Source organism: Garra rufa, chromosome 6, assembly GCF_049309525.1.
Source record: "Garra rufa chromosome 6, GarRuf1.0, whole genome shotgun sequence".
In the NCBI taxonomy this organism is placed as follows: domain Eukaryota; kingdom Metazoa; phylum Chordata; class Actinopteri; order Cypriniformes; family Cyprinidae; genus Garra; species Garra rufa.
Window position 1 is genome coordinate 5,008,569 of NC_133366.1, and position 12,484 is coordinate 5,021,052.

At 38.1% G+C, this 12,484-nt stretch overlaps 1 pseudogene; it reads left to right on the top strand.

Annotated features, from left to right (window-relative positions):
* LOC141337449 (complement C3-like) overlaps positions 1–12,484 on the top strand; it is a 59,815-nt pseudogene that overhangs the window by 42,953 nt on the left and 4,378 nt on the right.

Here is a 12,484-nt window from a genome sequence, read left to right on the forward strand (position 1 = left end):
AAAAGAGATGGTGGTTGTAAATATGCATGAACCTGTTCAAATTCAAAAGGTTTGAAAGAATGTATTTTGTTGCACTTTAAATTTGTGTATTGTTTATGTTCCAGGGCCAGACTGGAGATGTCGATGGTATGGCAGGGTTTTGCAGGGGGGAAATGTAACAGAGGCATTTTTCTTTAGGGACTTTTATTTTGACGGGTTGCCCCGTTTTCAGTATGTTCAGGGAAGAGAGGAGGTGTGTGCAGTTTTTGCGAGAGAGTTGCGCCATGTTTGCAGTGTGATGGAGAGACAGATTTTCAGCAGAAAACATGCAGTAAAGTTTTTGATACACAGTTAGTCTGAGCTTCTGTGAGTAGTGTGATGCCATCGTGTGAGACCCGTTGTGGAAGTTCGGCGGATCGCGTCATCGAACAGAGAACGGTGTGAAAGGCTGACCGAGAGCATGTGAGCGAATTGCTGGAGCCGCAAGTTTTATTCTGCACGTCGTTGTTTTGCGTCATTCGAACTGTATGTATTTTTGAAAGTTTTGCTGAGTCTCAGAGCCATTGATCAACTGTGCTTTAGAGTAAGAAACAGTGATTTCTTCCTGCGTGTCGTTTAAGTGCACTTGTCAGTGCGCGAGAAGGTGAACTGCAAGCAAAATTCTTTTTTTTGAACCCTCCCATTTTCTCATTGTTTTTTTTGTTTTTGTCGAGACTGTTTGTCATCACGACCAGTTTTGTTTTTTGAGAGGCATGTCTCTTCGGAGACTGAGTCAGACTGAGCTGTGGATGTGCTGCACCATTTTGTTCCAGAAAGTCCCTGATTTTTGCCCGGGTTGCACTGAAAGTTTTTTGTGAGAGTTTTTATTTTTTTTAATTTATATTACCCTGCCATCCTCACGACATCTCCTTACTGTCCGGCCGTAGCTGTTCCTTTCGTCATCTCAAGTCATCTCATCTCAAGTCATCGCAAGTCATCAAAGTCATTGTTGCTACAGACTGGTACAAACGTTCTTTGCATACATACACATGAACTCAACACTGATATAGACGGAACTGAGCTGTGAATTTGGTGTAGAAACTGAATCATTCTTTTTTGTGAAAATCTTTTCATTGTTCATGTGTCCTGAGATGATTCATTTCTGAGTTTATTTTGAGTGAATTATTTGTGAATTGGTTGTTATATCAGAGTTATACAGGTCTGATAGTTACACAGTTGGTGGTGCACCACGGGTAAAGAGGATAGTAAGATTTCAGATTGTTTCATTTATTTTTTTAATTTTTATGTAATGTCTTGTTTTTGATCTTCTTTAATCCACTGAAACACTAAAAAAACCAACAACCTAAAAAGAAGGAATAAATTTGATCCAATGTTTAAGTAAATCATAGTATTACTACTTATTGTTCTACCTTGGGGTAGGGGCGTCTCACTTGCTTTGTTAGGTGCCAGGGGGTGGAAATGTGAATTGTTCTTACTGTATTGTCTCACATATTTAAACTTCAGGCTGCCACCGTATTAATAGAAGTATCCACAAACTTACCTGAAGCCACGCACTCTGGTCCCTTTAGCATACCGTGCAACAGAGTAAGGCAACACGTATACACAACATATACACTGAGACTCAAAGCACTGGGGTGGGGGACCGAGATCCTTTCCTCCTTAAGTCTTCCAAGGTAGCTTTAAATTCCCCTACGAGGCAGGACTTATAGTCTTGTTACACATGGGTCGATAATTGCAATCATTTGACCATAAACAGCTGAAAAAAAAAATATATTGGAAATGAAAAATTAATTATCTGTCACGAGGGGGCGCTTTAGGAGCGCTGAAATATTATGGTTTCCATAGTAACAGCTGTATACACAGCAGTATTAACGCAGTTTTATCAGACATGAAATGAAAATGTCAACGGCACGTTTCTGAAGACCGTAATGGAGGAACGCCATCAAATGTAACGAAGTAAATGTAATTCGTTACTACCCACCTCTGCATATCCAACGTGACCAACTGCATGGACAGGCAGCGTTCCTCGCCATGGAGACATTTGTGAAAGACGATTTAGAAGATATTTACTTTGGTGCAGATCCTGAACCGTATAAATTTGAACCAGAATTCACTGAAGCTGAGGTTTTGGAACGAGAAAGACAAGAAAGCGTGTCTGAACTGCCTGGGACAGAAGGGATGAGGAGAGCAGATTCGAGCTGGTGGTGCAAGTGTGGGGCTTGCCAACCCATGCCGACTGAAAGTGAGTGCCTGTGTTGTCGCGAGTGGGACCAGGTATTGCCATCGATGGCAAGGATCGATCTACCTGATGAGGAAGTGGCATGTGTCGCAACATCCAATGCTGCATCCTGCAGTAGTAGATTTTTTTTTCCGGTGTTGTGCCGAATTCTGACCCCCGCCAGATTACTACCCCCCTAGTATTGGTAGGTTTAGGGTTAGGTGTGGGGGAGGGGTTAGGATTAGGCAATCAGGTAGCGCTTTCAACGAGAGGGGGTCATAATTTGGCAGGGGTCGAAAAAAGGCACAACACCGGTTTGACAAAATAAACTGGAAAAAAACGTAACACGCCGAGTGGACCTAATGGCCAGCTGTCGCAAGAGTAAGTTATTCCTGCAACCACTACAATATATAATATAAAGATTTTGAATGCATACTCTCAGTTTGCATTTTCAGGCTTATTCATGATGTACACTTTCACTCAAAACTGACTTTAAAACACCACCGACTGTTCGCAATAACTTTCTTTTGCAATCACACATGGAATTTGGTCATAGCAAATACTAAGCCAACTGTTCGCCCAAACCTAGTCGTCAGGGATAGCATTTCACAGGTAACGTTAGCCAACAATAGCCATTAGTCATGTTACACTTACAGCCATGGGCGATGCTCCTCGTTGTCCTGTCTGTACTCTGAAGATTGTTGGGATGGCCGTGTCCTTTAGACGCCGTGCTGTAGTACCGGTGTTATGCCAAATTCTTACCCCGCCAGATTACTACCCCCCTAGTATTGGTAGGTTTAGGGTTAGGTGTGGGGGAGGGGTTAGGATTAGGGGTGGGGTTAGGATTAGGCAATCAAGTAGCAATTTCAACAAAAGGGGGTAATAATTTGGCAGGGGTCGAAAATGGGCACAACACCTGTTATACTATCCAAATAGTCATCTGGTTCAAAATGCTCGGAGCAAACACGCCATTTCTTGATCGTTTCTAACGGTGTTTTGAGATCCATGTTCAGAGCAGCCAGCCATTGATTCATTAGTCGGAATTGCTTTTTTTTCGTGGGAATTCTATGAAACATGGCAGTAGAGTAAGTCTTCGACTTACTATCACAGCCCCTTACAATGCACATAACCTAATCACACACAGGTAAATCCAGCTGCAACTCTGACGAATCAGTCCTCACTGCAGCCTGTAGCGTGATGACGTAGCTGGATTAGGTCCAATACGTACTGGACATTGTAACCGGATCAGTGTTGCCAGATCAGGTTGAGGATTTCCAGCCCAAAAGCTCACCAAATCCCGCCCACTTCAACAAAAACCAGCCCAAATTTTAACTGCCAAAATAATGAGAAATTTATTGCCATGTCAAGGTTGATAAGGACCATTTTTATCTCTTTAAAAAAAAGAATAATGACAAAATAAAATAAAGATAAATCAATTTCACAGGAATATGGATCAAAACAGTCCGAGAAAATGTTCAGAAATCTTTTCAAAGTGGAAATTAACCGATGACTTTAACCCTTGGAAAAACGCATGCATCATTTTCAATGTCCACAGTAAAAAATATGCTAATTTCTGTGCAAAAAGTGCACAATAAAGTGATGAGAAACAAATGTAATGTAAAACCCCGTCACTCACAAGTCATCACGTCTCACTAACGTAAAAGACGTAAATTGATGGACAGGTCTCTGTTAAACTAAACCAGTAAGGGTTACGTTAAGCAAAAATGAGTTGACCAATCTGGCAACACTGAACCGGATGTGCGGTGGTTTGTTTTGCTGATATTTCAATACAAACAGTCACAGTGAAAACAGCTTGATCTGACAGCTATGATCAGTTTGTATATTATATCTAATGTTTAATGTTGTTGTTTTTTTCCCCATATATGTACATGCCCTGCTGACACTGGGTTCTGCTTCAATTTGCTGATCAATGTAGATCACTGTAGAAAAATGAGTAACCATTAAAGAAGGAACTCTTACCAATCAAAATATCATTAAGCATACTCTTTTTCTTTTCTTTTTTTTTTGGACATTTGACAAGACTTTTTTTTTTTGTGCTGTTATTATTTTTCCATTTCCCTTGAAAGTGTAGGTATTTCAAGTATTTTACATACCTTATTGTATTGTAACTTTTGGATTAAAATGACATATTTTTAAAATGACACATAAAATTACAAATTTTTGCCTCCACTCAACAATAAATATATAAACTCACTGAAAATAATACTTGGCAAAGATATTATGCTTTTAATCCATTAGATTTAAATCAAAAATCTCTAAAGTTATGCAATTTAAAACTTTAAAATTTTAACATTTTGCCTGTGTGTAGAGAGCATCACATCACAACTTAAGCATCACATTTGTGTAAATTATTATTCATCAATTATTACTTATTAATATTCTTCACTACTAGTACTGTACAGGTTAGAATATCATCACAATACAATATTGTCCATTTAAACCAGCACATTCGTATTATATTCAGAGATCGCTACTGCGCATGTGTCTATGACGTCGGTAAAACAAACCACTGCGCACGCGCCTAACTATGTCCATTATCAAAAAAGATGAAATTAACGAATATTTCATCATTAACCTTCTATTACTACTTGCAAAATTTCATATTTACCACTGCAAATTCACTCAACAAAATCCTTTATTTATTATTTTTTTAAAAGAGGTTTAACAGTATATCCAAACTATTTCATCATCCAAAAATCTTAAAGGAGAAGTCCGGTGTGATATTGACCTAAAGTGTATTGAATCATGATACCAAGTGTGAATGTACCTTGAATATCTCATCTCAGTTTGTGTCCTGCTGTCCGAAATCTGGGGTCAGTTAGCCGATGCTCACAACAGGCTGTCAATGAGAGTCAATAGGGCATCGAAGTAGCCATGTAAATTAATCACTTTTTTATGCCATTTACGAGGCACAAAGTAGCTCCACACTTCATTGGTAGACTTCCAAGGGCCCTGACATTTAAAACGAGACATTGAGAACTCCTAAAAAGCACCGGTAGTTTATTTACAAGAAGATTTATACAGACATTTCCTGCAAGAAAAAATCTGGTCACCGCCATCTTGAATTTAGTCACGATAAGTCGAGTGTCAAGCAGGAAGGAAACTACAACCTGATAAGTTGATAACCTGATAAATTCCTTACTGCTCGTCACTCGACTTATCGTGACTAAATTCAAGATGGTGGCGGCCGGTGATTTTACTAAGGGGAATGTCTGTATAAATCTTCTCGTAAATAAACTACCGGTGCTTTTTCTGAGTTCTCAATGTCTCGTTTTAAATGTCAGGGCCCTTGGAAGTCTACCAATGAAGTGTGAAGCTACTTTGTGCCTTGTAAATGGCATAAAAAAGTGATTTATTTACATGGCTACTTCGATGCCCTATTCACTCTCATAGACAGCCTGTTGTGAGCATCGGCTAACTGACCCCAGATTTCGGACAGCAGGACACAAACCGAGATGAGATATGCAAGGTACGTTCACACTCAGTATCATGATTCAATACACTTTAGGTCAAAATCACACCGGACTTCTCCTTTAAGGCTTCTAAAACTATCAATTTGTTTCATCTTTTTAATTCATATTGTTTAAGGTTTTGTTTTGTATTTATTTTTTTATTTAATTATATACATGTATAATGCTAACACTTTTGTACTTTTGTGCTCTGTACCTTGGCAATAAAAATAAAAATAAATAAATAAACGTCCAGTACGTGTTGGACCTGATCCAACTACGTCATCGCGCTACAGCCTGCAGCGAGGACCTCTTGACTCTGACAGCTGCAACAACCGGAATTACGCAAACTTAGCACCGCTCACATTGGAAGTTACCTAGCTGGGATCTAATTTCATGTGCTGTGTGATATTACTGCGCCTGCTTCGGCCATGTTACGGCAGCAAACTTCCTTGACTATTACGCCGGAATGGGAGTGTAGTTCCTAATCTTATCGGCCTAGAAAACCGCAGCTTTACATTTCCGCTGGTCTTAGTATGCGATATAACTAAAGAGGAGTCAAGTTTTAAATAGCACAAATATCGAAACTCTTTGGTCATTTTTGGACGTGATGCTACTGGTCTAATAGGATTCAGTGATTTATGCTAAGCTATGCTAAAAGTGATATCGCCAGAACAGGAGAACGGCTGAATGGATTTCAAAACGGTAAAACTCAACATATTAACTCGGGGGGCGTTGGAGAATGAGCCTATTTCCAAAAAAAGTGGAGTGTTCCTTTAAGCGTTGGACATTGACGTCGACCTGACGTCAACCCAATTTTCATTTCCAACCAAAATGCAACGTCCCCTCGACGTTGGGGTACAACGTCAATCTGACGTCATGTTGATGTCCTGTGCCTGCTGGGTAATGCCTCATTTGCATATTTAAAATATTTTAGAAAACGTTAATTTATCGAAGCATACTTTTTTGTGCTTTATTCCAGGGTGACGTACAGGGCAAAGATTCTGATGCCTCTCTGACGGCTTTTGTTGTGATCGCCATGCAAGAGGGAAGAGAGATCTGTGCTACATCAGTTGGTGTAAGTACACCTCTTCTTTTCCACCACTGTGTTTGCCAAAAACATTCATTTATAAACTAAAAGTTTTATTTTATTTTATTTTTTCCTTATTATTCTTATATTATATAAGAATATATATATATTATTCTTTAGGGGCTGTCTGAAAGTATCAGGAGGGCTGTTTCTTTCTTGGAAGGTCGACTTCCACAACTGACCAATCCTTACGCTGTTGCGTTGACGTCCTACGCCATGGCCAATGAGAACAAACTCAATAAAGACATCCTGATGAAACATTCCACCCAAGGAGAAGGTCAGTAACAAGTGTTTAAAATTTTGTTTTGTACAACGTGAATCATAAAATAAGTCCAAGAGAATTGAAAGCAATGTTGTTTGTTGGTATCAGTAACAGATTAATAAACAGAGAGGGAACCGAAGCACAAATAGTTATTATGGTAACCCAAACCTTTGGGTCACAAGCCCAACTCTCTAAAAATTAGGCCATGACTTGCCCTTTTTATAATGCTGTTTTGTGTTTGAAATAGCTTGGACTGTCCCTGGACAGCAGTATCACTCACTAGAAGCGACGGCGTATGCTGTGCTGGCGCTTGTGAAGGCCAAAGACTTTGATAAAGCAGGGAAGGCAGTGCGCTGGCTGAACAAACAACAATCTCACTATGGAGGTTATGGCACCACACAGGTACACTAACACCTCATCATTCGACTGATAAACACCACAACAAGTGTAGGACTGACACTTCAGGACATGATCTGAATGCTTTTCTGTCTTTTCTAGGCAACCATCATGGTATTCCAGGCCGTGGCAGAGTATCGAACTCACGTACAGAACCTAAATGATTTTAATCTGGAGGTGGAGCTTTCCATGAAAGGAAGAAGCAAACCTGTCAGTTATACTATCAATAGAAATAATGCACATCTTACACGGTCAGACAAGGTGAGGAGTAACTCATCTACTAGATTCAAATTGTTTGATGCTCATGTCAGTTGTGTGTTTTCGTCATCCATTGTTTTTACTTGCCTACATCAATATTGTTGTGTTTGGTCAATGAAATCTCTAGGTATCGATTATATAATGGAGTTGATTATTCTGATGACTTGAGTACATGTGTTCACTCAACAGGTGGACATAAACCATGAGTTCACTGTAACTGCTAGAGGAACTGGAACAGCCACTCTCTCAGTGAGTGTTTATAAGCATTTAAACAAGTCAACAGGAAGATTAATGCGCTTGAACATCTCATCTGAGACATGCTGCTATTTTCAGATTCTGAGGCTGTACTACGCCAGACCTGTTGAGAAGAAGACTGACTGTACATTCTTTGATCTGACTGTTAAAATGGAACTAGACTCCAAAAGTAAGGTTAAGTTCAATTGTGGTACTTTCTATATATTTAGTGCTAAAAGTAAACCTCCAAAACACTTCATTATATGTTGGTTGTTGGTTTTAAATATTATACATGTTTTTTATTAATAGCAGGAGCCAATGAAACTTACAACCTCATTATGGATTTCATGTATGTAGAAGAAAATATATATATATAAAATATTATTATATAATTATATAAAAGCTCTAATGTGAACACAGCCTGAGTAGATGGAACAACACTGAAAAACTAATACAACTTGTTAATAAAATTCACTCTTGATCTCATCTTCACAGCTACAAAAACAGCACCACTGATTCCACCATGACTATTTTGGATATTGGCATACCGACTGGATTTACTGCAGATGAAACTGATCTTAAAAAGGTATTGTGATGATAAACTGATGCAGCGATGCCTCATCTGTTTAGCAATGAGTACATTACACCATTCTAGAAGCAAAACCTCACAAGCCCTGTGCATACAGAGCATCTCAGTTCTGCAAGATTATATCTATATCTATCTATATATATATATATATATATATATATATATATATAATAAAATAAATAAATAAATAAAAAATCTCACAAACATCTGCTCATGGGACATAAAATATTTTGATGATATCATATAAATTTTTCCACTTATTTCCTTGCACTCAGTTGTCCACGGGGAAGGACAGAACCATTCAAAAATAGGAAAATAATACAGCGCTGTCAGAGCGAGGATCCCTTATCCTCTACTTAGATAAGGTATGTCATCAACTGTGTTGGCTATGCGAAACATTTCATTTCAATGTAAATGCACCTATAGATTGCTAAATAAATGCAAGAAAGAAACCAATTGCAGTTCATTTTATTATTATTATTATTATTATTATTATTTACAATGCACTTTTTATTGAAAAAAAGAGATTTTTAAATATCTGTCTCTCTCAGCAAACAAACAACAACAACAACAAAAGCCCAGTAAATTAACTCTCCTGGCAGTTTATTTGCGTCCATACTCAACAGTGTTAAAAATGAACACTGAAGCAGTGTTAAAGTTCATGAGGTAATTCATTGATTCATTAAAAGTGATGATTGACTATTATTGAAGACACCTGATGATAATAAGCAGCGTCACTAAAGGATTAAAAATTTAAAGTCAGTGTTTGCATTTGATGGGATGCCCCTTGACTTCTTAATGTTTAGCTGCTGTAACTGAATTATAACAGACAGGCAAAAACAAAAGTCATCAGGTGGGGATAATTATGTTTTAAGTGGCTGAAGTAGTTTAGAATCTAATCTCTGAGTTATAATTCTTTTATTGATTGTTGTTCCATGGCTAAAGTTCCTGTATTGTCTATAGATTTTGAATGGGTTTCTTACAAGCTGTTCTGATCTGCAAGATCAATGTTATTTAAGGCAAACACAGACATCAGGAATCAGCACATGGATCTAAATAAAGGTAACAAACAGCATATTCAGAGAAACAGATCAACTCTGAACATCACAGAACAAGCTACTAAAGTCACATAAAAACAGTAAAAAAAAAATATAAAAGAAAATATTAAGAATAAAATGAATTAGAATAACAGTTAAGTGCATAATTTATTCATTCTGCAATGCATGATCGAAGCCATTGATGAGTTCTGATTGGCTACAACATGCTGTTTTGATGGTCTCCATTGTTGTGATTCTCAGATTCTTGATGTCTGTGTGTCTAAATTATTATATATACATTTTAAGTTTTGGTCAGTATAGTTCTTGAAAATCTCTGTGTGGTTATACAAAAAAATTCCAGGCCATATGTTGTTCACAGGGTTAATATATATATATATATATATATATATATATATATATATATATATATATATATATATCCAATAAAGAAACTTAATCAGGACACTACATGAAGGACTCAGTTACAGCAGCCAAACAAAATCTAATGATACAAATTTAAGGGTAAAGAGCCCAACTGACCACTATAATGGTGTCTTACACAATTTGATTTTCTCCTCTTGGTGATTCTGCTTATTAACATCAGGTGTCTTCTATAATGGTCACCACTCAATGAATCATTTAATTACCTCATCAAAGGATTAGTTCACTTTCAGAACAATTCACTGATAATTTACTCACCCCTTTGTCATCCAAGATGTTTATAACTTTTTTTCCTTAGTCGTCAAGAATTTTTTTTTTTGAGATAAACATTTCTGGAAATTTCTCCATATAATGGACTTAAATGGTGCTTCGAAATTTGAACCTCCAAAATGCAGTTTAAATGCAGCTTCAAAGGGCTGTAAATGATCCCAGCCGACGAAGAAGGATCTTGTCTACCGAAACGATTGGTCATTTTCTCAAAAAAATATTTGTAATATATCTTTTAAGCATTGAAACTCATGTAGCACTCATCTTTGCAAGTTCACTTTGTAAACACTGGGTCTGTAGTTCCGTATACTTCGTTTCGACGTGATTGCATAGTACGTAATATCGCGAACGTGCAGCACAGCCCTAGTGCTAGACGAGTTTCAGTGCTTAAAGGGATAGTTCACCCAAAAATGAAAATTTGATGTTTATCTACTTACCCCCAGGGCATCCAAGATGTAGGTGACTTTGTTTCCTCAGCAGAATACAAACTAAGATTTTTAAGGAAAACCGGTGCAGTCTGCCAGCCATATAATGGACGTGGATGGGCACCAAACCTTTAAAAGTAAACAAAAACATGCACAGACAAATCCAAATTACACCCTGCGACTCGTGACGATACATTGATGTCCTAAAACACTAAACGATCGGTTTTTGTGAGAAACTGAACAGTATTTATATGATTTTTTTTTACCTTTGGTAGACAGCCATGTCCATCTGTCCTGAGCACGAGCTCATCATCCGGCTCGTGACATGTGAACGCGCTCTGTCGTAGAATACGCAAACGCCGTGAGGGGAAATCGGTGAAAAGTCCCGGATGAGTTTGCGCAAGCAAACGTAATCTTTAAGCTTTAAATCGGTTTGAACAATCAGGATACGCGCAAGTAATTACCATTTTGAATAGCTGCTATACCCACAATCTCTGTGCACTGTGTAAACAATGAGTGTCGTATTCATGCGACAGATCGCTTCCGGTGTTTGCGTATACTACGCCAGAACGCGTTCACATGTCACGATCCGGATGATGAGCTCGTGCTCAGGACAGATGGATGTGGCTGTGTATCAAAGGTAAAAAAAAACTATATAAATACTGTTCAGTTTCTCACAAAAACCGATTGTTTCGTGTCTTAGGACATCAATGTATCATCACAAGCTGATGGGTGTAATTTGGATTTGTCTGTGCATGTTTTTGTTTACTTTTAAAGGTTTGGTGCCCATCCACTCACATTATTTGGCTGACAGACTACACCGGTTTTCGTAAAAAATCTGTTCTGCTGAGGAAACAAAGTCACCTACATCTTGGATGCCCTGGGGTAAGCAGATACACATCAAATTTTCATTTTTGGGTGAAACTATCCCTTTAAAATGTATATGAAATATATTTTTCTAAGAAAATGACAGATCGTTTCAGTAGACAAGCCCCTTCTTCGTCAGCTGAGATAGTTTACAGCCCTTTGAAGCCGCATTTAAACTGCAGTTTGGAGGTTCAAATTTCGGAGTAGGGCTGTGCAATAAATCGCATGCTATTGTCATGCGTATCTCATCAGTAAAGCCGGTTCTGTGATTAGTAGTAAATCTCCATCACCTGCGTTCAGATGGCGCGGTAATTAAACACTGGGCCGTACATCACTGAAAAGCTACGCAATATCGCGTTCAAAATCGCGGATGAATCACATTCGATTTTGAACGCGATATTGCGTAGCTTTTCAGTGATCTACGGCTTAGTATTTTTAAATACTGCGCCATCTGAACGCAGGTGATGGAGATTTACTACTAATCACAGAACCGGCTTTACTGATGAGATACGCATGACAATCGCATGCAATTTAATTGCACAGCCCTATTTCGGAGCACCATTATATGGAGAAATTTTCAAAAATGTTTACCTCAAAAAACATAATTTCTTGACGACTGAATAAAAAAAGACATAAACATCTTGGATGACAAGGGGGTGAGTAAATTATCTGTGAATTGTTGTTCTGAAAGTGAACTACTCCTTTAACTTTAACACTGCTTCAGTGTTCATTTTAACACTCTTGAGTATGGACTCAAACTCCAGGGAGAGTTCATTTAACACTGGGCTTTTTGCTGTGCTTGAACACATGTTGACGTAGACAATCAGTTTTAATATCATATAAATTTTATTTGATTTCTGTCTCAATAGGTTTCTCATAAAGAGCAAGAAAGAATTGCCTTCAAAATGCACAAGGAGCTTAATGTGGGTATGCTACAACCTGCTGCAGTCA